The sequence below is a fragment of the Grammomys surdaster genome, unplaced genomic scaffold (genome assembly GCF_004785775.1).
Source record: "Grammomys surdaster isolate TR1022 unplaced genomic scaffold, NIH_TR_1.0 272, whole genome shotgun sequence".
NCBI lineage: Eukaryota > Metazoa > Chordata > Mammalia > Rodentia > Muridae > Grammomys > Grammomys surdaster.
This window is the reverse complement of record NW_021604713.1, coordinates 764,131-789,299: the sequence shown is the minus strand read 5'-3', so window position 1 is coordinate 789,299 and position 25,169 is coordinate 764,131.

Here is a 25,169-nt window from a genome sequence, read left to right as displayed (position 1 = left end):
ACAGGTTTCCTGCCCTCAAATAGCTCAGGTTTAGCAGGGGCTGCTTTTTGGAGTCACCTGGGGAATTTGGGAAATAAAGGTACATGGATCCCACCTCCAGAGGGACTCAGCTAATCGGCCTGTAGAGCTGACAGGGTATTGGGATAGGAAAAAGCTCCCCAGGAGAATCTAACAATGGAGGCCAAGAGCCAGTTTCTGAATATAGAAGGTCTACCCTGACCTGCATCTGATCACATAGAAAGGAAGTGTCAAAGTGAATCATGGTCTTAGGCCTTAAGGATTTACGGTCTTAGGCCTTAAGAATTTATGGCAGAAATCCTGAAGTACATGGGTATAAAGGGGATAGTGTTGTTTAGATATTAAAACGATATATTTTCACTCCCTAGTAATTCATGGTCCCTGGGTGTTCCCTGGCTCATTAATTAGGACTGGAGCCTAGTTGTCTTAGATCAGAGAACACACAGAAATGCCCCTTCTACCTCTGGGGAAATTAACTATTGATAACAGGTGAACCCTACTCTGGAAGAGTTGATATGCCAATAAGAAGCATTAGTCAAATAGAAGGCAGGGTGTGACCCATGTCATTAATCAAAGAATGACATAAATTTCAGAGAATCTCAGTCTATGTGTGTCCATCTACACCGCTAGTGTCCAGCTACCCTGTCCAAGTCACCACAAGGGACCAACTCAGGTTTCTGGCTCCTAGGATGGACCTCATCTTCCCTTGGCCCATTCTGAGAGCACACATCTCTCAGTTTTCCTTAAGAGCAAAAACCAGAACAGAACTTTGTGGAAAATAACACCCCCAAACCCCAGTCAAATGACACGTCACCCTGTGCCAGGAGTTCATACCCCACTCTCCTCAGGAACAGAGCCAAGCACTGCTCCAAACACCCCGCTCTTCTCTTCCACAGGCTGACAGTAAGGGAGGGCCTGACATTCATCACAATAATTAGAAAGAGAGAAAAAGAACACCTGGAACATAGGAAAAAGGCACATCTGTCTAAGAACAGCAATTATGTACCTAGAACACAGAAAAGGGCACATCTGTCTAAGAATGGCAATGACCTGGAAAAATGAATCCCAGACTTCATTCACCACACAACTGCTGTTACCTTGCTTCCTGACCCACTCCCTGGAATTCTTCCTAATGCTCCACCCACTTATAAAAAAGCTCCCCACATAGTGGATCCCCAAATGAAGTTGAATGTTTTCTTTATACCTGAGGAGACAGAGCTGGCTGCCTGAAAGAATTCTCAGCTCACATTTCTCCACAGTGATCAGAGGTAAGATCCAACTCCTACATCCCCGACCTTAACCCTTCTGAGGAGATCATAGCAGAGGATCTGAGCTGTAAAACCAAGATGTTCCAGTGAAATTAATAGATACCTGCATGTCCAAATGGCCTGGGCTGGAGAGCTACTGAGCAAGAGGTTCCAGACAAGAATCAAGCCCTCAGTAATATCAAGGATATCACTAATTCCTAGAACACACTTTAAGCCAACACTATGTATGTCTCTTGAAGCAGGACCACAGGACCCAAACAGCCCCACTGGCCACACAGTTCCGGGACCAGGGTATTTTAGCTAAGGCCAGGATGCTCCGGTTGGAATGACTGTTCCTTTTTCCAAGGCCTCTGTTTCTAAGGAACTGATCAAGACAGATCAATAACATTTTTCCCTCAAGATTCCCAGGGAGAATGTTGTTCCAGAGCCTCTAAGGAATCTCTACATTCTAGAAGGATTTGTTTCCTTTTGTCCTCTCTTATATTATAAACTCTTTCCTCATCAGAGTAGAGATACTTGGGAGAACAGGCACTGATACATCCATGTTCTTTTTGTCCAGGGACACAGATGTAGACCTGTAACCTTTGTTGGGGCTTTTATTAAATCACTCCATCCAACCAATAGATCATTACTACCACCACCACCACCATCATCATCATTATCACCACCACCATCACTATCATTATAATAATCATAAAAATCTATGAGACACTAGAAACTGTACTAGACACAATGGTGCAAAGAAGACACTAAACTAGACTCAAAGTCTATCCTTAATGTCCTTAAAGTCCAGAGATCTTTGATGTAACTCATAAATAGTCACAGTGAGAGACAGAATAAGACAGATCAGCAAGGAGAATGAGGAGAAAGGTTGAGGGATATCCAAAGGCAAGCAGACTCAGAAACGACATGGGAAAAGAAAGATTGGGAAACCTGTCTGGACAGGAAAGGGTGACATTTTAATTGGGCCCCAGAATGTAGTCTTTTTTTTTTTTTTAAAGACAGGGTTTCTCTGTAGCTTTGGCTGTCCTAGAACTAGCTCTGTAGAGCAGGCTAGCCTCAAACTCAGAGATCCTCCTGCCTCTGCCTCCCAAGTGCTAGGAATAAAGGTGTGTGCCACCACCACCCAGTTTAGAATGCAGATTCAAATAAACACAGAAAAATTCCTAACCTAACTATTTGGAAATCAAGTAACAAAAGCAAGAAAGAACTGAAGAGAAAGAAGCCCAGGTGTCTGTTCCCTACAAGCATCCCATGCAGCCCACTGCCTCCCAGGGATGTCCAGTTCTTAAATGCTGAGTCCCGTCTAGAACAGCTAGAACCTGGGCTCTGTAGCAGTGCGACTGGAGTCTTGCTCTCTCTCTTTAGCAGCATGAAAGGTTTGATAAGACACCATGGCCTGTGGATGCAGTAGTAAAGCCTTTCTCAGAAGCAGAAACTATCACACAGACAGACAGACAGACACACACACACACACACACACACACACACACACACACCGCTTTCCAAGTTCATGTCGTGCAGAGCACATGAGCACTCTGCTTGCTGATGAGAACTCTGTGGTATTCTGTCCTACTGGGCTAGGAATCCACCAGCAAGCACATTTTATTCAAACACTTTCTCTCTCCACACTTGGGTTCTGTGTGTCTTCCTTGTTCACCTCCCTGGGAAGAACGCTGTGTGGGTCAACAGTTCTCTGCTTTACTAGGACTTATTGTCCAGCTGGAGAGTTCCAAAATAATAATAACTCAAGGGGCATCAGAAGACAGAGTCTGCAAATAAAACCTGCAAGCACTGATATAAAGCAGTGTCACGGGGCAGGTCTGAGACCCAGTCTGGTAGGAAGCCTGGGACACCAGAAGAAGGGTTTCAATAAGTACAGTTGAAGTTGAAGTAAATGAAGTTGAAATAAAAACTCAACTTTGTTATTTTTTTAATCATTTATATGGGTGACCCTTCACACATCTAGAATTTATGGTAGAGAGCACTTGAGCACTGTGTTTAAAGGCTGTGTCAAAATGCAAAACTAATAAAAATAGCACAAAACGTAGCACTAAGCAGACGGCGATGCCACTTGTTTCCAATTAAGAGCCAAAGCAAAGGAGAGTGTCCACTTGTCTGCCTTCAATTAAGCAATGTGCAAGACAGGCTGGCAAAGGTGTGCACCACCCTGGCCCTGTAAGTAACTGCGGACAGACTGAGAGTGTGGATCTGGGGCGGGCTAACTGGCAGGCGTGGAGCTGGGAATCATGCAGCCTCTGCACATCTTGGTCCAGAAGGGATAAAAGGGAGGCTACAGACTCGCACAGAGCCCACAGAGGCAGATGGTGAGACCACCAGATGGGAAAAACCAACGCAGAGACCACAGACAAGCAGGAAGCAGCTGGTACTGTGTAACGGGGTGATGGCAGGGCACACCTGGACAGACAGCTGTGGGCAGGGGAGCTAGAGGTCTCACCCATATCCCCAGGATGACCAGGGAGAGGTTGGTCTAGACAAGGAAAGGAGATAAAACAGCTTTACTCCGTCGTATCTCAGCGTCCATGTAAAACCGAGCAATCCAGGATCAAGGTAGGCTGAAGGCCCTGAGGGGTGGGCTTGTTCTGTTCCATGTTCCATCAAACCAGAGAAATCTGAAAGGTTCCCCTTGGCACAGTGGTGGAGTGATCATTAATGTCACTAAAACGTTATAAGAGTGGAGGCACTCTTATGGGCCTAATGTACTTAACACTGGGGGCGGGTGGCATGTGTTCGCTATGCAGCCTTTTATGGATAAGAAATGGATGAAAAAGGCAGAACTCTTGACACTCACTTGAGGCTGGCTGCCTGTACCTCTTGCAGCCCTCTGCCCTGAGACAGACCTGGTACATCCAACTTCTTAGGCAGGAGGTCTAGGTTTGGTCTAAGAAGGACTGGCCAATGGGCCACTTAAGACAAGACAAAAAACACTAGGTGGTGACAGACATTACAGACGGACCAGCCTGGGACCCCTCTTCCCCAAATAGTACACAGAGACGGTGGTGCTCTCTGTAGATGGGCCAGGCAAAGGGGTACCCAAGAGCACTGCCACCATTTCACCTAGTGAAATTTTCAACTGTAGGGGTGCTTTATGTCCTGTACATGTCCTTATACCTTATACCCCTACTTATAGCAGATTGCATTGTGGGTAAAATGGGCTTAAGAGAATAGCACTCTCCTTTCCTGGGAATCCCCAAGGTGAAGGAGGCACTTGGGAGGGAACACAGAAGAGAAACACAAGCTTCACGTCTGTCAGGATCAGAGCCACTGCTGCTTGGCCCAGCCAGTTTTTACTAAACAGCGTGTTCTTGTTTTCCTGCTTGCTCTAATTAAACTCCTGGCTACTTACTCCACTACTGTCCCCCAAATGATTTCTCCTCTTTGGGGAACACAAGAATTGAAACTGTGGCTGAGGTGAAGACCAGAGGAAGCTCCAGATCTCCCTGCTACCCAAGCATCCCTGTAAGAGTGAGTTAAAGGTCTCTGCTTCTCATCGTCCATCTGGGCAGCACGTGGAGCACTGTGGACCATTTGGCCTTCAAACCCTACGCTGCTTTTCCCCCAAGCTTCCAATCTGGGTTAGCTTCAGAGGGTACCACCCACAACACCCCCCCCAACCGCATACATATGCACGCTCAGAAGGAATGCACAGCCCGAGTGCATCATGTGATACACTCCTGTCTGAAATTTCCAATTATTTCTGAGCAATTGTGCCCTAGTGAACAGGGCCAATTGCTCTGAATCCCCAGTTATGCTCTGGCATGGGTTGCTTTGGTGTTGAGGACCAGGGACAAGTCTGTGCACGCAGCATCTACTTTGTTGAAAACTTTCCATTCTGAATGAATGTGTACATTTCTATTCTGGTTTCGGAGCCGACCAGTGTGTGTAACTTAACCACACTGTTGTTTGCTCAGTCTGGCTGCAAACTATGTAAACTCCATCCTCCCAGGAGCTTTCTGCTGCCGGCTGGGAATTAGCCACACACGTCAAGCTCGTTACATGATTCTCTCTGGGTTCTGCTCTCCGAAGCTCCAGCCCTTGGTATGCAACGTTTTAGCCCTCTAGTGTGTCAGTGAACTTGAGTACTTACCCTTGAGAAAGCCCAAACAATGATACTCTAAGCTCACAGTGTATCTATCCACCTCCTCCAGGTATATGAGAAGGCTTAAGTCTCCGAATCCCTTTCCAAACTGTTTCCCACATTTCTTCTTCTCCCTGGACCAATCTGGGTATAAAATGAGATGGAAAAATCAACAGGTAACTGCAGGTGTGAGAGCCTCGGTTTATTAAACAAACAACTGTGTTTGAACTACTTATCTAAACTTGGCATCACGGCCAAATAGATATGAAATCGGTTGTTAGTCAGGAAAACTGTGATATAAAGACGTCTAGTGCTGTTGAGAGATACATCAAAGGCCAAGCAAAGAACATGGGCAAAAAGAGAGGTTAGCAGGAGACCTTGGTTGGAGCCCTATTGTGGCTACTGACTACAACCTGGAGCTGGATCCTATCACATCATTCTCCGAATCTCAGTTTTTTCCTCGGACAAACATCTTCCAAGAATATTTGCTGAGAGTAAAATTAAATAAGACCACGTGTCCCCAAATCACTTGGTGCAATCTTCCAGCCTTACTGTAAGATTATGGGACTTCATGTTGTGCAGGCTCACGAGGCTGCTGCAGACCAGCATGTTTGAGTTTAGCAGATCCTTGGAAACTGCCAGGACCCTGAAAAGACTTCAAGAGAACCCAGGCACCCAGGGAGGTGAGATCAAACTGCAATGGAAAACATTTCCACTCTTCAAGGCCTGCCAGCCCTGGCCTCCCAAAGCGATCAGATGCTGAGCCTGGAAGCCGTGAGCATGGTGGAATTCTTCACACTTCTAATTACTTCATGGTTTGTACACATTTTGGCGGTTGCTTGAAGGCTGTTTTATTAATTCACAGATTTGCACTGGGTTTTTTTTTCCCTTTCTTGCCAATTAGCTGAGCTGGCTGCAACTGGGCATCTGGGGAGAGCTACAGTGGGCTACCAAGCCTTCTTCTGCCCAAGACCCACTATTTCAGAACTGTACCTCAGAGAGTGCACCAGAAGTCACCACAGGGACCAGATGGGGAGGGGCGCTGGAGGGTGCTTGTTCCCTGATGACTAAACCTATGCTTCGTCTGCTTTAAGACAAGGTCCCCAGTCGATCCTAGTCTGTCTAACACCAACACCCATACATTCCAGATCCTGTGGGCTTGTGCCAGACCGAAGACATGAAAAAGAAAAAAGGCTGTGGTTGGCAGACTTATCCACTCCATAAAGATTCTCCCATCCAGCATGTATAAACTAGGGGAGGATCCTAGATGGCTGGATCTCCACTGTGACCTGTAGACAACATGCAAATAGAAGACCTAACAAGACACCGCAACTATGTCATCTCCCATGCATGGGGTCTGTTTCAAGTCCTGGTGCTGATTAGCAATGAGCACTGAGTCCCAGGCCTCTCTCTTCTCCTCTAACATGGGATGCTAACATGCTCACCCTCCCTACCAGGTTACATTGCCAGGTACTGAATACTGCAGAGCGCTGACTACTGTGACCTCCTGATCGCAGGCACAGGACCATTGCAACTAGACAACTTGGTTTGGAGATAACCCCGTGGCAGAGTGGGGCTCTGCTTTCTAATGAGAATTGGTCTCAAGGCTGGGTGTTGGCAGGAAGTGAGAGAAATGGTCAAGACACCCAGAGTCCAGGCCAACTTTGAAATTGGTGTTGAGCAGTCAGGGAGTGTCCGTGGTCTCACGAGGCCACGGCTGGTCACTGGAACCTCCTTGGGTAGTTTATCAGCTTCTTTTCCGACCCTGCCTTTTGAAAGAGGTCTCAGCCGAAACCAGCTGAAAAAAACAGCAGGAGCTGTAATAGAGAGGCCTTGTGGAGGAGGAGAAGGAGAAGACAGAGCTGCATGGCTAACCACCCCTCCTTTAGTTACACATCCAATGAGAGCAGCCATTTGTCTCAAAGATTGATGGGGGCCTGTGATTGGCCAGGGGCTGGTTTCCCTGTGCAGCAGACCCTTGGTAATTTACACCTACATGATAAATGCCCTTGTGCAGTGTTAGCAGAGATCCCAGAGGTCCAGCCCTTCAGAACATGTGGGGATATGGATGTACAATGGAAGTGAAGATTTATCCTGGGGATTTAGGGTGAGCGGGAGCTCCTTTGTCAGGGTCTGTGAGCCTTGCCCGGTTTCTACCTCCCCTGAGGCATAAGCTTAAAGAAAGAATGGAGAAATGGAAAGGGGAGGGGTCCAAAGGACAAATGGGTTTCTATTGCTTTGATGACACTCCCTACTCCATCCGGTATAGCACAGCACAAGTACACCACTCCATCCGTCCAATCCACTTCTCTCCTAGGAAGCAAGAAGCTTTTCTAATCTTTTGGCCCATAGCACTCAGCCCTTCCTTCTACATCCTGGGGTGGGTTTACGCAGTGTAAGAGCCTTTTATGTGTCAATCGTCCTTGTTTTCATTCTAGATGCTTCTGTGAGAGTAATTTTGAATGATTTTTACAAGGAAATCAGTGGGTTAGAAGGAAAACAGACTACCTCCCACACCCCACAATATGGGTAGGCCTCATCTAATGAGCTGAAAGACCTGGGCTAAACCAAAGAACGTCTTCCACTAACCAGGAGAGATTCTGCTCTACACTTTCAGACTTCAGCTACCATATTAGCTCTTCTTGGATCTCTAGCTCTTGGCTCTGTGTGCAGGTTTAAGACACACCAACCATGGTAATCATGTAAGCTGAATCCTTACAACAAACTTCAGTATACAAATATGTGTATTTGTATACACACACATACATACACACAGACAGACAGACACACACACACACACACACACACACACACACACACACACACACACAAATACTCTTGTCCAGAAGTCTGTTCTCTGTGAAACACTAATACACCAGGTACTAACAAAATCCCAGCTGACATCACCTCGCTTGCAAGCTCTCCTTCCAGAGGCTTGGGAGGGGCCCATCAACTGGTACTTCTGCCTTATACTTGGTCTTGCCTAAAAAAAGCAACCCTGTCCTCTTGCATTCAACTGGAAGCTCAACAAAGGTCAGGCTGTGACTCTTCTCCCTGCCTCTGCCATGGTCTGTGCTTCGGCTCTCATGGGGTCTAAGGGCTTGGTTCTTGCTTGTTCTTGCTTCCTGTGAGGAGGGAAAATAGGAAGGAGCTCTTGAAGAGCAACACCGAAGGCCAGGGTTGAGGAAGGATGGAACAAAAATAATGGAGAAGCAAGGAAGGAGACGAGTTCACACTCAGCACTCACTGACCATTAGCATCCTGGGATTCTGGTCACCGGACTTGGTCTCTGAGGGTTATCAAGGCTAGTTTCCCCTGATAAGACTTTTTTTTTTTGGTGGAAAAACCCAGTTCCTTGTGACTTATCTTCTGTCCAGCACCAACAGTGGCCTGTGCTGAGCTGACTTAAGAAAAAGACACAACTGAATCCCCAGCCAGCCCCATGGTACCAGTCTCTCCCTGCTGGTATGCAAGAGTCCCTCCACACTGGCCTGCGGGGACATATACACATCAGCCAAGACAGGGATTTATTATATCCATGTGTTTTTCATCTTTTGGGTAGCCAAGAGAGTGAATTAGCATAAAATTCAGTGCCCCAGGCTGAGAGAGGAAATGGGCTCTTTAGCCAGGCTCCTGGTGTTGAGGGAAACTGACAGCTGACTCGGCACTCTTTGACCGAGCTATTGGGCGCTGTCAAGGGTTCTTTTCTGGACAGGAGTTCTCTAAAGACCTAAGGCAGCCACTGCTACCAGATGTCAGATTGACAAGGCCTTCCAGCAAGGGCACCCCCACTCCTGGACTAGCTCAGTCCTCAAAGCATGAACACACACCTAAAGCACTGCCTCTACCAGGCTCCCAACTCCCAGCTTCTCTATACAAGCCACAGGCCAGGGCATACAAATTTGAATTCAGTCAGAAGACAAACATGAGGATCGTTATTATCTCTTAACCACATGTCTTAAAAAAAACTATTGAAATTGTTATTGGTGTGTGTGTGTGTGTGGTATATGTATACACATGTGTGTGCAGGTGCATCTACATTATGTATTCATGAGGAAACCAGAGGTTGATGGTGTGTCTTTTATTGCTCTCTACCTTATCTTGCAACCTTGACTTATTTTTTTTACAACCTGGAGCTACCAACTAGGCCGATGAGTTCCAGGTTTCCACCCTGGGGTTAGCAGAGGCTGCCGTACCTGGCTTTTGTGTAGGTGCTAGGGCTCTAAATTCAGGTCCTCATGCTTGCATGTGTAGCAGGCACACACTAACTTAACTGTCAGTCTTCCCTACCCCAACTGTTACTATTTTTAGATTACAAATTTACCATTGAAAATTTTAGAAAATAATGGCTAGAGAGAAAATAGGTTCTCAGCAGTTAAGAGCACTGGTTGCTCTTCGGGAGGACCTGAGTTCAATGCTCACTACCAACATGGCAGCTCACAACCATCTCTATCCCAGTTCCAGGGCACCCAACACTCTATCTCTGGTCTCCGAAAGCATTAGGCATGAGGATTGCACACAGACACACAGGCAAATAAAACACCCATAAACGTAAAGTTAAAAAAAAATTATAACGATATTTGAAAACTCTTTTTTTTCAGAATCTAAGTAAGAAAGTCTTTAAGTTTTCAGGTAATAAAAGACGAAAAGTAAAACAGGGCCGGGAAGATGGCTCAGTGCACTGAGCAAGCCTGGGGAACTGAGTTCAAATCCCCATAGCTTTGTATGCTTGTAATTCCAGAACTGGGACGTGAGGGTGGAGAGGGGTGGGTCCTGAGAGCTCCGTGGCTGGCCAGCCTTGCTGACCTAGCAAGCTTCTGGTTCATTTCAAGAGACTGTCTTAAATCACTGAGGTGGATGATGACAGTGGACGATAGCTGGCATGCTTGTCTGCCCCGCCCCCACTCCAAAGACTTAAAAAAGTTACTACTAATTAAAAAAACAAAAACACAGCCTGCTCCACGTTCAAGAAGTCCAGTGTCGTCACGGAGGGCACCTCAACTTTCTCAGGTGTTGATTTTCTTTAAATCTCATGCTTCAACTGTTGGCATAAGGTATAATTTACCATATACATCTCTAGGAAGTCTTCATTTGACAGGTGCTTTGGTACTTGGCTTCTGTGTAAACAAGCAGTGCTTGAAGCCAGTGCTCACGTACTCATCCATTCACCAAATGCCAATGACGTGCAGCTGTGGATTGGACAGCATTTGAATCTGTGCCCCATGCTGTAGGCATCGACAGTTTGGCTCAATGTGGTGATGTTGGAAGGTGGCGGGCCCCACCAGCGTCTGAGCGCCATGGTGCTTACTCTCACTAAACCTCCTTGTCTACAGCATTTCATTATGAATGACAAAAGGCTGACTACTGTATCCACTTACGCTGCCCTTATCACTGTGAACCAGAGCAGTAAAGCAGCAAATAGGTCTCTGCTCCAGTGGAACTTCCACTCTAACAAGAAGACAGCGGTAAGTAACTGGAGATAAGACAGGCTGCACGAAGGCCCATGAAGGCAGCAGACAGGGCCAGGTGATGTGTCACCTTATCCTGGCAGAGAGATTACTTTAGGCTTTTTTGAAAAGATACAAGTTAACTAAAACCTGAAAGATTTAAGTATAAATCATCCATTAACCTGAGGGAGGGGCAGCTAAAACAGCAAGAGCAAAAGCCAGAGGCAGGACAGTGTTTGGAATGCCCAGATAACAGGCTAATGAAGCTGAGGCCAGCCGGCCAGGGGACGAGGTAGACCAGATAGACCAAGCAAGAGCTTTTGTGTATCACTGGGAAGAGTTCTAACTAACTCCATCCCAAACACCCTCGGAAGCCTTGAACGGGTTCAAGCAAGCAAGCAAGCAAGCAAGCAAGCAAGCAAGCAATGTAACCTGATTTGTAGGTTTGCAAATTCCCTTTGAATAATCTCTGAAATATCCTAGAGGAGGCAAAAGTAAAAACAAAGACCAGTCTGGAGGCCACTAAGGTATCTAGAGCGGTGACCTTGGCAGTTCAGATTTAACTGTCAGGAACGTGACAGCCTGTAGAGAGAAGCAGATCTGATGAGATTTGCTGATAGAACTGCTGTCATTGGTAAAGACGTGAAGGAAGACATTTAGGGACAAGTATAGCTGAAATGAGTCTTAGTCTGTAGGAATTTTTGCATGGCAGGACGGAGGTGTAAGACTGTGTGGTCCCTCAATCCTTATGCTTCAAACCCTGAGCCCCAGCTGTGCAGAGTCAGGATTACATCTCCGACATGAACTTGAGTCTTTGGGGGACTTCTCTTACCCAGTGAGGTTTCCCTCCACCTCTGACAAGACAAATGCAGTGAACACCCATCCTGGTTAGTTTTTATTGCCAACAGGACACTTGCCAGAGTCACCTGGGAAGAGGGAACCTCAAAAAAAGAAATTTTTGACATCAGATTGGCTTGTGACATATCCGTGAAGCATTGTCTTAATTGATATAGAAAGGCTCAACCCACTGTGGGCAATGCCACCCCTGGGCAGGTGATTCTGGGTTGTAAAGCTGCTAAGCATAAGCCAAAGTGAGTGCTTTACTAAGGTTTATGATACTGTAACGGGGAGGAAAGGGTTTCAGGATAGGAACTCAAACAGGGCAGGAACCTGGAAGCAGAAGTTGGCACAGAGGCCATGGAGGGGTGCTGCTTACTGGCTTGCTTCTTATAGAACCCAGTACCACAGCCCAGGGATGGCACCATTCACGATGCTCTGGGTCTTCCCCTACGGATCAATAATTGAGAAAATGCCTTACATCTGGATCTCATGGGGACATTTCTTCAACTGAGGCTCCTTCCTCTTTGATGACTCTAGTGTGTGTCAAGGTGACACAAAACCAGCTAATAAACTGGCCACTTGTCAACTTGACACGCAAGCACACGCATCACCACTCAGCCACAACCCTTCCTTTCTTACTCATCCCCAAGATCTCACAGTAACTTAAAAAGTCCCACAGCCTTTACAACTTCAAATGCATTAAAATTTCAGTCCCTTTAAAATAGCCAATTTCTTTTAAAATTCAGTCTTTTAAAATTCAAAATCTAAATTCAAAATCTCTCAACTGTGGGCTCTGGTAAAATAAAAAAAATAAACCAAATACTTTCATAGTTCAAGAGGCAACCAAAGCGAAGCAAAACAAAACTCCAAGTGTCCAATGTCTGGGATCCACATATGATCTTTTGGGGTCCTCCAAAGGGCTTGGGTCACTTTTTTAGCTCTGTCTTCTGTAGCACACACAGCTTGCCTTCAAGCCTCTGGATAGCTACACCGCACTGTTCCTGCTGTTCTTGGGGCTTATCCCATAGCACTGGCATCTCTACAGTGCTGGGGTCTTCTGCTGCAGCTAGGCTGCAGTTTCACCAACAGCTCTCATAGGCTCTTTTCACAGGGCCAAACCTCAACTTCTTTACATGACCCCTTCAGTCCTGCCTCTTCAAGCGGCCTCTATCTCACCAGAGGTCACTAAACATATCCCAGCAATTATGAACCAGCTCAGGAATGCATACTAGCTTTATAATTTGATAGATGAGATGTACCCTTTCCAAGCCTCAGTCTCCTCATCTGGGAAAGGGACATGACAACGCTGACGTGATCTGAAGTGTGAACAGTACCAAGTACGGTGCCTGCTGATGCAACAGGTGCTTGATAACATGAAAGGCTATGTTTCTTCTTTAACTGATCCTATTTCCTAGCAAGTAGTCAGGAGACTTCTTGGCTCAAAAGAACTGGAAATAAAATCAAACAATTTTCCTATGAGACCTATCTAAATATGTGAACAATCTCCCAAGAATGGAAGGGAAAGTTGCAAAATAACTTGTCTGTTTTTATTGGCATGTTTTCTTTCTTTAAGGTTATTTTCATGGGCTTTTGTGTGATTCTCTTTTTCTGAGACAGGGTCTTTTGTGCCCCAGATTGGCCTTGAACTCTCCATGTAGCCCAGGCTGTACTAGAAATCCTGATTTTTCGGCCTCTACCTCCATGTGCTGGAGTTACAAGTATTCACCACTACGTCTGGTTCATGCAGTATAAATTTTTAAAACAAATAAAAGCATGTGACATCCATCATACCTAATTACACAGTACCACTTCCCTCCTCTAGTGAAAAGCGGGTGAACATCAGTGATTGGATACGCTCATGCTGGACCATGGCCTTAGATTGCAGCCACATGGATGTGACCCATATTTCTAATGTGGAGACCTATGGACCTACATCTTAGGAAACACGTTACTCAAGTGACAAAAAGCCCAACGTTTGCAAGGCCTTCTATTGGAAAGAACAGGGTTTGGAGTCAGAAGGTCCAAGTTCTAGCCTTGGCTCTGCCTCATCTTAGAAAGTCACATGTTAGCTTGGCTCCCACTTTACTTTTCCACCATGACACTCTCAGCTTGATGATTGTTAAGGGAGAAGGGGCCGTTCACATCTCTCACAGGGCAGCAGTGCCAAGGAAGAAAAGTTGGCTGGTACTCTTGGATTCCTGAGGACAGCTAAATAATCTTTGGAACAAATAAATATTCAGCGAGTGATTGGGCCTCAGTGCAGCGAAATGCGTGCCTACCGTTGCCAACGCAAATAACAAGGCTGCAAGGTCTGTTTCCACGGGAGGCTATTTCTGTTTCATGTCTGGTCCATGACATAGCCCAGCATCCTTGCTCACGCCAACATGCCAACCTGAGGTTGTACCTACTCCCCACCCCTCACCCCAGACTACAGAGGGAACGGACTCCATGAGGGACAAGGGAGAAACACCAGGCAATTAGGCTTAGCTTGGATAAAGGGATGACACAGTTAACAGGACCCCAGAGCAGAGATTTAGCAGAGGTGGTTTCCACACAGGGTGTGTGTGCTTACCACGCTGGGACAGGAAGGGTTACTAAGAGCCAAGAAGAAAAGGACAGTCAGCAGCAATGATCACTGAGCCCCGCCCCTCTCACTGGATGAGTCAAGGACTCAGGGATTTTAAAACTGAATTCTGAGTGCTGGGTAAACATCATAATGACTCATGGCAAAACAAACCATGGCTGATCACTTCATTTCCTCTCATAATGGGTCTCATGATTGCAGACTGGTTAGTACATAATATCCAAGGCCCTGTCTACTTTAAACCGGGAGTCTTTGGCTGGGCCATGCTAATTTAGGTTTACAGAAATTTGAGTCTTCACAAGAGATCATTCAAATTGTTCCTTCTTTTTTTGCAAGGGAGATGACCTAATTAAAAGGATACGTTTGCCATTTCTCAGTTTCTATTCACTTCCTTGCATAAGTGATAACCTTAATAAGTGTGGTCCATGAGACAGGATGGGTACCCAGGCCAGGTGCAAGAGTTTTGAAGGGGTCAAATGTGTACCATACTGGCTAGCAGACACTGCTCTTCAGGACAGTCTTTTCAGATATGTTTGGGGGAGTTAGGATGACCTCAGTTGCCCAGTATGTCCCTTCACACACCCGTGCCAGTCCGTTTGGAGACTCTGCTCTTACAAAGGGACCCACTGCTTGCTCGTTCAATTCATTCTTCCAAAGACAGAAGTGGGACCAGTCCATACCTCAAGACAACAGAATTTAAAAACACAAACATCTTCAAAACTAAGAAACAAATCAAAAATGCATGTCACCACTTTTATCAATACTACAGGAATGATCACCTGAAAAGATTAAGACTACGATATACTAAGACAATGTAACCATAAGCAGTTATGCACCAGCTCCCTGAGTAATAAGCTTGACCCACAGATCCATGCCCAGCAGATGAATATCACCAGGAGACACTGAAAATGAAAAGCATGGAGACAGAGGTAGGTCGGTTGTCACCATTGACACTTCAGTGGAGATTTGGAGGCAGAGGAGCTCAACTTGGGGCTAAGAGTTTAAGATTCTATAAAGGAGAACAGCCAGAGAAATAGAAACAAGATGGATGAAGGTGGCTTACAAGAGGAAAGACGTAACAGGAACATTCCAGTGAGGATTTTAGGTCCTAAGGCAGATGGGAGGCCTGAAGGCCTATCCTATCACCCCCTTCCTCCTGATTCTTATGACACATGATTGGTGCCACCTCTGCTTCTAACATCCTACGGGCTTCAGGCTCACAAGGGTTGGCCCTATAGCTCTGAGGAGTCTGCAAAGAACACCAGTGTGACCTTCTTGTGAGGAACGGCCAGTACAATGGGTTGGAGCCTATCAAGGGTTTAACCAACTGGAATAGGCAAGGAGGGACCTGAAGTCAAGGTTAATCCATAAGAGTCATGATCAACAAAATTCAAAGCCATAGGTTTTTCTGTGTCCTTTTCGTTAACTAAGGGCTTCTCGTGCCAAGGGCTTCAAGTCGGCACCTTCTTTTCCTCTGTGTGCAGCAGGAGAATGAGGTCCCTTTCCTTCTTAACTTAAAAACATGTATAAAAACAATGCCTTTGGAATGACAGAACCTCCTGTTCTGTCATTTCACTGTTGTTCAAATTGGTTTATCCACTGTGGCCGAACCCTCCCGTGCCTCATGAGAAAGCCTTCAAAGATCCCAGCACGGAGAGAAAAAAAAAAAATCAACCAGTGGTTATTCCCATTACAAGACCTCAAAGTTGAAGCCATGGGATGGAGGGGCGGCGGGGCAGTGGGAATCATCACCATTCATTAACCACACCCTTCTTCCCAGGCTCTGTTAAGCCTCTTAGAAATAGTATCATAAACTATCTCAGCTAATCTGATCCTGAGTGGTGGATAAGAATGACAGCATATTACAGACAACGATGAAAAAAAAAAGTAGAGTCGAGGCTCAAACACCTGAGCCTGAGGTGCCACAGAAGGTTGGTGACAGCGAAGGGACTAAAGTCTAGACCATGTGACTCCATACCATGCTGTCTCCACCGGGCATCACTCTGCCCTGGGGTCTCTAAACTCTGTTTGGCAGTAAGTGCCCCAAGCCCATTCTTTTCTTACAAAGTATTTACTCATTTATCTGTGTGTATGTGTGGGTGGAGTATGCTTGACAGAGCACGTATGAGAAGGTCAGAGGACAACTTTGTAAAATCAGTTCTTTGCTTCCACCTTTATGTGGGCCCAAGGGATCAAACTTAGGCGGCCAGGCTTTTGCAGGAAGTATCCACTGAGCCATCTACCCCTTTTCCAGTACCCTTTTCCCCTAAGAAGATATAGCACTGAAGGTATAGAACTAATCAAAATGGAGTTTCTATGGGCAATAGGAAAGCATAGCTCAAAGACAGCCACCAGTGCTTGCCGCAACACCAAGGAATCCTAGAGTTCATTGGTTTGCAAACCAGGAATCTAGTGCAAAGCCCTGAATTTACTGAGAGAAGTCACATTAACTCACTCAAAGACACTTCACTACTTGGTGGCTGGTTGCTGATCTTTTTTTTCCTCCAGGGACCTGGGAAGAGTTAGGAATCTAAGCTGACACCGGAAGTGGTGTCTGGCCTGCAGGTGCTGTTACAACACCATCCATCCAAATCGACGTCCTCTGTGGCGTCCTCGTCCTCTGTGGCCGTGGTCTGACGACATGCAGCCAAGCTTGGTCAGCCTTGTACTCGTGTGTAAATTATCATCCTCCCTCCCTAATTTATAGTGTAAGACACTTGGGAGATTGCTGGCTGCCACTCAAACTGCTGTCCTCTTCTTACAGAAACACTTTTAGTTGGGCATGAGGCCAGTCTGGGAAGATTCCATCCCTCAGTTGTCTGGGGCGACTGAAATGTACAGGACTCTGTGACTCGGGGTCAGATCCTGAGACAGGCACAAACTCTACCTTTCAGCTTCCTCCTTCCTTTTGGCCATGCAGAGGAGGCTCTCAATCTCAAGAAAGAGGATCAGTTAAGAAAGAAGTTAAGTCCCTCAGCCTAGGCAGGCAATGTGATTACGGTGGGGTGTTTCTCTCTAAAGGAGAGCATTCCAGTAAGTACTGTGTAAGCAACTAAGTCCTGGCATGGCACCGCCCCCTCCTAACTTAGATGCATTAGGATATATGTGCTCAATGGACTCCAGCCACCAAACACACACACGCGCACGCACACGCACACACACAAACACACACGATTACTGAGGAACACATGAGCACCTCTGTCACCCCAGAGACAATGCCAAAGCTGACAAAGCATGCAAAATAACCGGAATGTCCACATGGGTGACTAACTTGGTAAAAGGCCCCAGGCAAACAGGCCTCTGGGTCCCATGCTCACAACAAAAGCCACTGTATTCTGGTGAAAGATTTGAGACTGTGTTATTAACATCAAGGACGGGCAGAGCTTCAGTGAGCACAGGCAAGCGAGCAGGCTGCTGGTGGGAACTGGCTCTCAGGTCTTTCCTCCCAGATACCATCAAGGCAACAGATTCCTGCAGAATCAAGAACGTGGCTTCCTAGAAAGGTGGCGTGTTAGTCTTCTGGCTTCTGTTCCTCTTGTGATTCTTGGTTATGCTGACACCAGTGACATCATGCCGGATTCACGGAATTGCAGCAGAAGTGGGCCACTGCTCATCTGTTTGCATCATTACACAATCACAACCCACAGGACCGAGAGCTTTCTGTGTGTCAGACGTCTGAGGGGATGAGCAACTGTGAAACTGATTCTTGACAATGGCAATCAGAAGGACTTTAAAATCCCCAATACAATTGTTTTTATAAGAATGTGTAAAAGACAGAAGAGTTGGAGAGGGAGAAAGAGGGGAGGGAATGGTGTAAAGATAGTACTTGTGTATGAAATTCTCAAAACAAAATTCAAATTAAAAGGTGTTTTTTTCTAAAGAGTTGATGGTATATTCAGGTAATTAAGTAATATTAACATTATTAAAAGAATTTTAATTTAAAATTTGATTTATTTTTGAGACAGCGTTTCTCTGTGTATCTCTAGCTGTCCTGGAACTCACAGACTGGCACCAAATTCACAGAGATCTGCCTTCATCTGTCTCCCGAGTGCTGGGATTAATGGCGTGTGTCACAACCAACAGCAGAAAGCTAATATTCTATAATTTGTATTTTGACTTTTAATTTTAACACATTTGGAACATTTTAGAAAAAAAATGTGAAAACATTCATTTAAAATGTTTTTTATAACTTCAAATTTGGCACACATGTGATTTTTAACTCTTTGATCCTTATTACCACTTGAATACAAATTACACTGAATAACTGTAACTAGTGATTGCTCTGGAAAGAAGGCAAGATAACAATCTTTCGGAATATACGGTATTTATACACTCCATCCAACCACAGTCCATTTGCAGAATGCCCAGCGTGAGTAATGATAACTTCATTTCATTATCCTCAATGCTCTGCCAACTTCGAGCATTTTTTCTCTAAGTTTCTATTTATATCAAGTTCAAAACCAGACAAAATCCATAGTCGGAGTGAGAAGAGAAAAGGAACTTAGGAGGGAACAGGAAGTCTCTACAACTGGCTATAGCCTACAGTCTTACGTGGTTCACAGTATTTACATTTGTAAAAGTCATCAAGTTGTACATTCAAGGTTTGTGGACTTTTATTTATATATCTGATTCTTCATCCTAGGATGAGGGAAGAATGTCTGGTAGCTCTGACCCCTTTCTGTGATAGAAACCAGTATTCTTATCAGGGTAAGTGATGCTAAGCATGGCCATTGTGACGGACTCCCATCAGAATCCCCCCCCCCCCGCCGCCGTTCGACTTCAAGTTCCCATGTCTGCTGACGTGGACAGGTGCCTCTACAGTGATACCACCATTTCCTCTGAGCCACTTTATTTTTCTCTGTAGACTTTCAAGATCAGTGCTATGTCATTAAATGACTCCCTGGAGCTTCTTTGAAGCCAGGGGACAATGTTGCAGCAGTCAGAGAGGGATGGCAGCTCTCTGAGGTGATTTCCGCAAGGTCACTTTGGCCCAGGTCTGGATAAAGAGTTAAGCTTCATCTTGCTAGTAAAAGAGCCATGCTGCTCTCTCATCCAGTAAAGATGCAAGACCGGCTCCCAGGGCAGAATCTGTGTCTGCAGGTCAACTCATTGGAGACAGCTAGAAAGCAACCTCTCCCTGAAGGGATATGAAGTCTCCTCCATGCCTGACCTAAAAGTGCATCAGAACCTCTCCAGCTTGTAACAGTTCCTTATGCACACAACTGTTCTCCCCTTGTTGGGTTCACCTCACCTGTATAACAAGGTTAGCTGGTCCACAGCCAGGCTATCCATTATCATATGTTGCTTCTTTATAGTCCCTAAGCCAGGGCTGTCTGCATTGTCTGTGGTCACAGAATATCCAGTGACAATTGTTATCTAAATTGGATCATTATACAATTCAAGCCCATAATGAGCACAATCCACCACGAGCTATCTCTAGCACCAAACAAGCATGGAGAAGAGACTAGTACTCCTCAAAATGCTCCCCACCAAACAGGAGGGGGGAAATGGGTGGCAGAAGTTGCTAGCATTTGACAGAAGCCCAGGAAAAGGGCACACCACATCATGCAGCCTGACACCATTTGTCTAACCTCACCACTCTACAGATAAAGAAATGTCAGCAGAGGGAGGCTCACCCGTGACTCAGCTCTGAACCATCCCTTCGATTCTCTGTGGATGCTACACTAGAAATCTGCCACTTCGAACCATGGCTCATCTGACAGCTGGCTCCCTATTGGTTTCTGCCAACGGGGGATGCCATGAGAAACTGCAAGGTGGGAGCTGGGCTCTTCTGACAGCATGGCCCCTGTGATGCTCTTCAGCTTGTGGATGGACCTGGTTCTGGCTCCCCATTTTCCCAGCCCTCTTCCCCAACACCAGCTTCATTGCAATCCTTTGCCAGTGTCACTCTCTGGGAGGAGCCCCTAATGCCTGAGTCTCTGCTCAGAGTGGCCCTTGTCAATCATCCAGTGACTGTATCTGATGAAGTCTCTAACTTTCTTCCTTTGTTACTTCAGCTTGAGAGGGAGTGGCTGCTTCCTGTCTATGTATCTCTGTCACTGCTAGGCCCTCTCTTCTCTTTCAAGTCTTGAATGCCTGTGTTACAGATATACCCTCTTTTAAACTTCCTGTTCAAATAACTGGTGTGGTGGTGTTCTTCCAATCGTGTTTTAACCACGTTCCTGAAATGGAAGCCGAGCGGCCTGACTAATTTCTCTCAATCCGGATGCTGATCTCAACTAGGATCCAGCCGTCATGATCTCAGATCTTGATTTTCTGCTCACTCCATCCCCCCACCCCCATCTCCTGTCCAGCATGATGAAAGTGGATGCCATGAGCTACTGGTGTTTAAAGGTAGCAGACTAGATCCAAACCTTGACTCGACATTTACCAGCTATGTAATCTAAGACAAGTCCACTTTAAAAAATAATCACTCTGTCTCAGTTTCCCCACTTGTAAAATACAGTTGGGATCAGAGCCTATGTGGGAGACAAAATTATACCATCCCCAGACAAGAAAGATAATGAAGCTGCAGACAAAAGGAACCAGATACAAGACATAAATCTATAAAGTATCCTGACACACACACACACACACACACACACACACACACACACACACACACGTCCCAGAGAGATCAAAGGTTAACCACCAAAGACAACTTTGTTTCTTTCTCGTCTTGAAGAAGACACCCTGGGAATCTACATGAACAAGCTTTCCTAGCTACATTTGTCTGTTAGTTACCTGCCCAGAGTCTCAGAGTCCTTTCCTTTGGATTGTCTCTTTACTAAAAGTCTCCTGGCTGTTACTGAAGACGCAGCAAAAGCCGGATTCCACAGGTACCTCTTTGAGAACTACTTACTTATATACACAAGTATGTCTCTCACATACATATGAAGTATACGTATTAATAAATATTTGGTTCTCTCTTAATACTTATATACTTATCACTTATATACACAAGTATGTCTCTCACATACATATGAATTATATGTATTAATAAATATTTGGTTCTCTTTTAACAATCTGCCTTTATTATAGGGGTCCCTTCAAACTTATAGATCATGGGAGTTATGCTACCCTTCGTAACCACAGGGTGCTGAGCTGCTTAAACACACCTGGTGCTTGGAACTGTACCTGGCATCCCTGTCCTCAAAGCAGCAGCAGCAGCAGCAGCAGCAGCAGCAGCAGCAGCAGCAGCAGCAGCAGCAGCAGCAAGCAAAGCAGCATTAGTACAGCACAGTTCTCAGGCACCGTCATCTGTTGGAACCTCACTGCTACCCCTTATTCATTGTGGGAGTTTACCTATGTGAACTTTATCTCCTGAGCCTCAGTCCCCTGTACCAGATGACATCTTGCAGGGCAGAGGACTAAACACGATGAAGCACACAAGATGTTACTGTGGCACCTAACATAAAATGCCCAATACAAGGTCTCTGCTACTGTTTTCATCTCTCTAAATGGAGTAGGCTGGAAGTCTCCTCCTGACATCTCTAGGACATGTGTGTGGTGGACGGATTTGGAGGAAGACTACCTCAGATGGCCTCTGTGGAAAGGAACTGGGTCTGTGTTTTCAAGGCATTCTAAACAGTGATGGCACACACTCTCAGAGAACGCACAAGAACTCCCAGCCTGACTGAGGTAAGAACTCCAAATGGTCACCCAGTGCCACTCGTGGACTTGCTGCCTCGGGGCCAAGTCAAGTTATACCTAGAGTCAGCTTGCAAGAAGGACTTCCAATCAGCTGCAGTATAAAATGTTGTGTAGTTTAAAACTTGAAGTCAAAAACAAAGATCTGAACCGATGAAGAGAAGGCAGGGGTAGCAGGGGGTGGGGTGGGGGTGGGATGGGGAGAGTACAGGTAATCTGCTATGATCCTGAGTGGCAATGGTTATTATTTTCAAATACCAAATAAATCTTGTTTCCCAGCAAGCATGTCAAAGGGGGAAATATAATCACTTATGTAATTCTCCTTTTTGATTAGGGAAAAGTATTATTTTATTGAAAGAAAAAAATTCCATGATACTGAACCAGAAAGTAATTAAATGGGACTTTAAATAAGGAATACCGAATAGCATGCTGGGCATTGTTGAGGAATTATAAGAATGCATTGTGTGGCTTCTTATTGAATATATTGTTATTAATAACAATAAGCCCTACAGAGTAGGCTGCAGGTTGCAGCCTGAGATTGCTAAGTCACTGGGATCCCTATCAAAGAGGACAGCCACAGCTAGTAACTCCCTAGCCAGTGATTCCCCAGGCCAGAAAGGAAATAGCACGATTTCCTTCAGACAGTTCCAGAAAGGATTTCCACCCCCCGCCCCTTTCACAGAAAGAGAAGAACATGACTGAGAACAGGAAGCTACCAAGTCTTGCAGATGACTGGTAGGGATACACAGGTATGCGACTGAGACCATTTCCAAAGGCCTGGCAGTTCCAACTTGATATCACATCTAACCGTGCTTGTTGAAACTGCCAGCTCAGTCCATCCTTTCAGCATTTCTGCCTGCCGCCCCACTGTTTGGAACAGCACTCTCCCACAGTCAAGATCCTTCATCCTCACTCAGCAACAGCACACTGGAGAGCATCAAAACGGCACATACAATCAACGAGAGCAATCAAACGGCAGAGGGGAGCAAGCGATGACTGAAAAACCAATCCAAGCAGTGTGTGCTGTGCCTACTTGGAATCTCAGAACTTGGAAGGTAGAGGTGGGAACATAAGGACTTTAAGGTCATTCTCAGCTACATAACTAGTTCAAGACCAGCCTGGACTATGCAAGACCCCATCTCAAAAAACCAAGTAGAAAGCAAAGGCCAATCCAAAGACCCAGACCCAGGGCTGGAGACACAGAAGGTAAAAGTTAGAATAGCGAGTTAGAAAGCCAGAGTCTTGGTTCTGCACCTTGACTGTTTGTAAGATCATCTGTCTACTGAAAATGTCATTTGTTTTTCTGGAAATTGGATAACCGACTACCTAGTGTGTCAGCTTTGCGTTGCTGCAGCAATGCTTGTGAAAAATAACTTAGGAGCGAGGCTTATTTTTGCTCATGGTCTCAGCCCAAGGCTAGTTGACTCCATGGCTTTGAGCTGAAGTGAGGAGGCAAAACGTCAGGACAGCTGGAGCATGTGGCAGAGGAAGCTACCCATTTCGTGGAAGCGAGGAAGCAGAGGCTGGAGAGGGGGCAGGGAAAGAGCTACCTTCCAAAGGCTTTCTGCCAGTGACCCACTTGTACTGGCTAGGGCCCAAGCCCTAAAAGTCCATTCAGCTGTTGATTAACTGATGAGTTCATCTATGGATTAATTTATTCATGAGACCAGAGCCCTCATAAGCCAACCATCTATCAAAACTCCACCTCTGGCTACTGCTGTCTCAAGGACTCAGTCTTGAAGCACAGTGACCAAGAGAACATTGTATATCCAAGCCACAGCCACATCCTACCCTTGCCAGAAGGAAACCATATCAGTAGACCCTCCAGGCCGAGCTGACACATTGCGAGTGTATTCAGAGGGCTTTAGCGTTGACGGTCCGGACACAAGGATGGTGACAAGATTGTGACAATCATCTATAAGGATGACACCACATTCATCAGGGAGGGATGGTGCTCCAGGGAGAGACAATCCCGGAGCCTCTATGACTGAGAATGCCAGGCAGATTTCTTCTTCACACAACATGTCTACCAGGCATTGGCAGGGACTTGGATCATATGGTCACTTAGGGTCATAGGCTGAGTTGGCTTTACTTCCACATGAGCCTCCAAGATCACAGCAGGGGAAGTGAATCAGACTCTTAGACATTCTGTCCAAATGTGTCACAGGTTTGGGAGCAGTGGCCATCGAAAGACTGCATCAAAAGCTCCCGAGTCAAGTATGCCTAGCCAGTATGGATCTGTGTCTGCTTCTGCCCTTCCCTTGCCATGCTAAGTTCTTTGCCACAGAATCCTTCAAGAAAGACTGCCAACCTTTCCTTCTTGGAGTTGATGGCCCTCGTTTGTTATCTTTCCCGCTAACTGCTACTTGTCTAAGTACAAGAAGAGCTAGGAGGAGCTGGGACAAATGGCTGAAGTTGTAGACCGGGGCTACTGTATTTCTAGGACAGCGGAACAGAAGGGACAGAGGCCTCTTTGAGTTCAGGCCCTGTTGGGATAGAAGCTTACCCGCTGTCTTTGCTCTGCCTTCTGCTGCTACGGCGTGAGAGCAGCACAGCTCTAATCTAATGACCCCAAACGAGACCAACAGAAGCCTAAACTGATCCCCACGGAGAGCAAAGGAACCTGCGCAGGGAGACGAGCCCTGAAGAAGCTCCAGCTAACCCAACAGCCACAAGAGCAGGGCAGCAGTGTCCCAAGTGTGATGGAGGTGTCAGTGCTTCTCAAGCTTTGTCCCAGCTCCAATGGGCCAACTCCAGGAAAGTGGTACAACTTCAGATAGCTGACTGGGTCCACGGCTGAGCCCCTAGCATCTTCTTTAGAGCAGTGCCACATACTCCTGGGACCCCTCTCAGGGTTTTTCATATGAAGACCAAGGCTAAACATAGTTTCCATCTCAGCTCCCTCTCTGTCTAGTCTCCACCATCTCTGAGCTTCAATTTCCTCCCCACCTTGTAGGACTGATGTGTGGTCCAGAGCGAGGAGTCAGAAAGTGACAGTGATTACAGCGGTCATGACAGTATAAGACCAGCATCCTCCAGCCCCTCTCCCCATCCTTCATGTAAAGATGACCAGTAACCGAAGGATCTGTCCTTCACTTAGCGTTTGCTTTGCAGACTTTGAAACCCCTTGCCTCTTAGCAAACCTATGTACTAGTGCAGATGACCCAAGTCAGGAAGGAGAGGGACTCAAACCCTGGCAGGGCGGAGCTTCAGCCCCAGGTCACCATGCTCAAAGTCAGCCACTGTTGATCTGCACGGGTGAT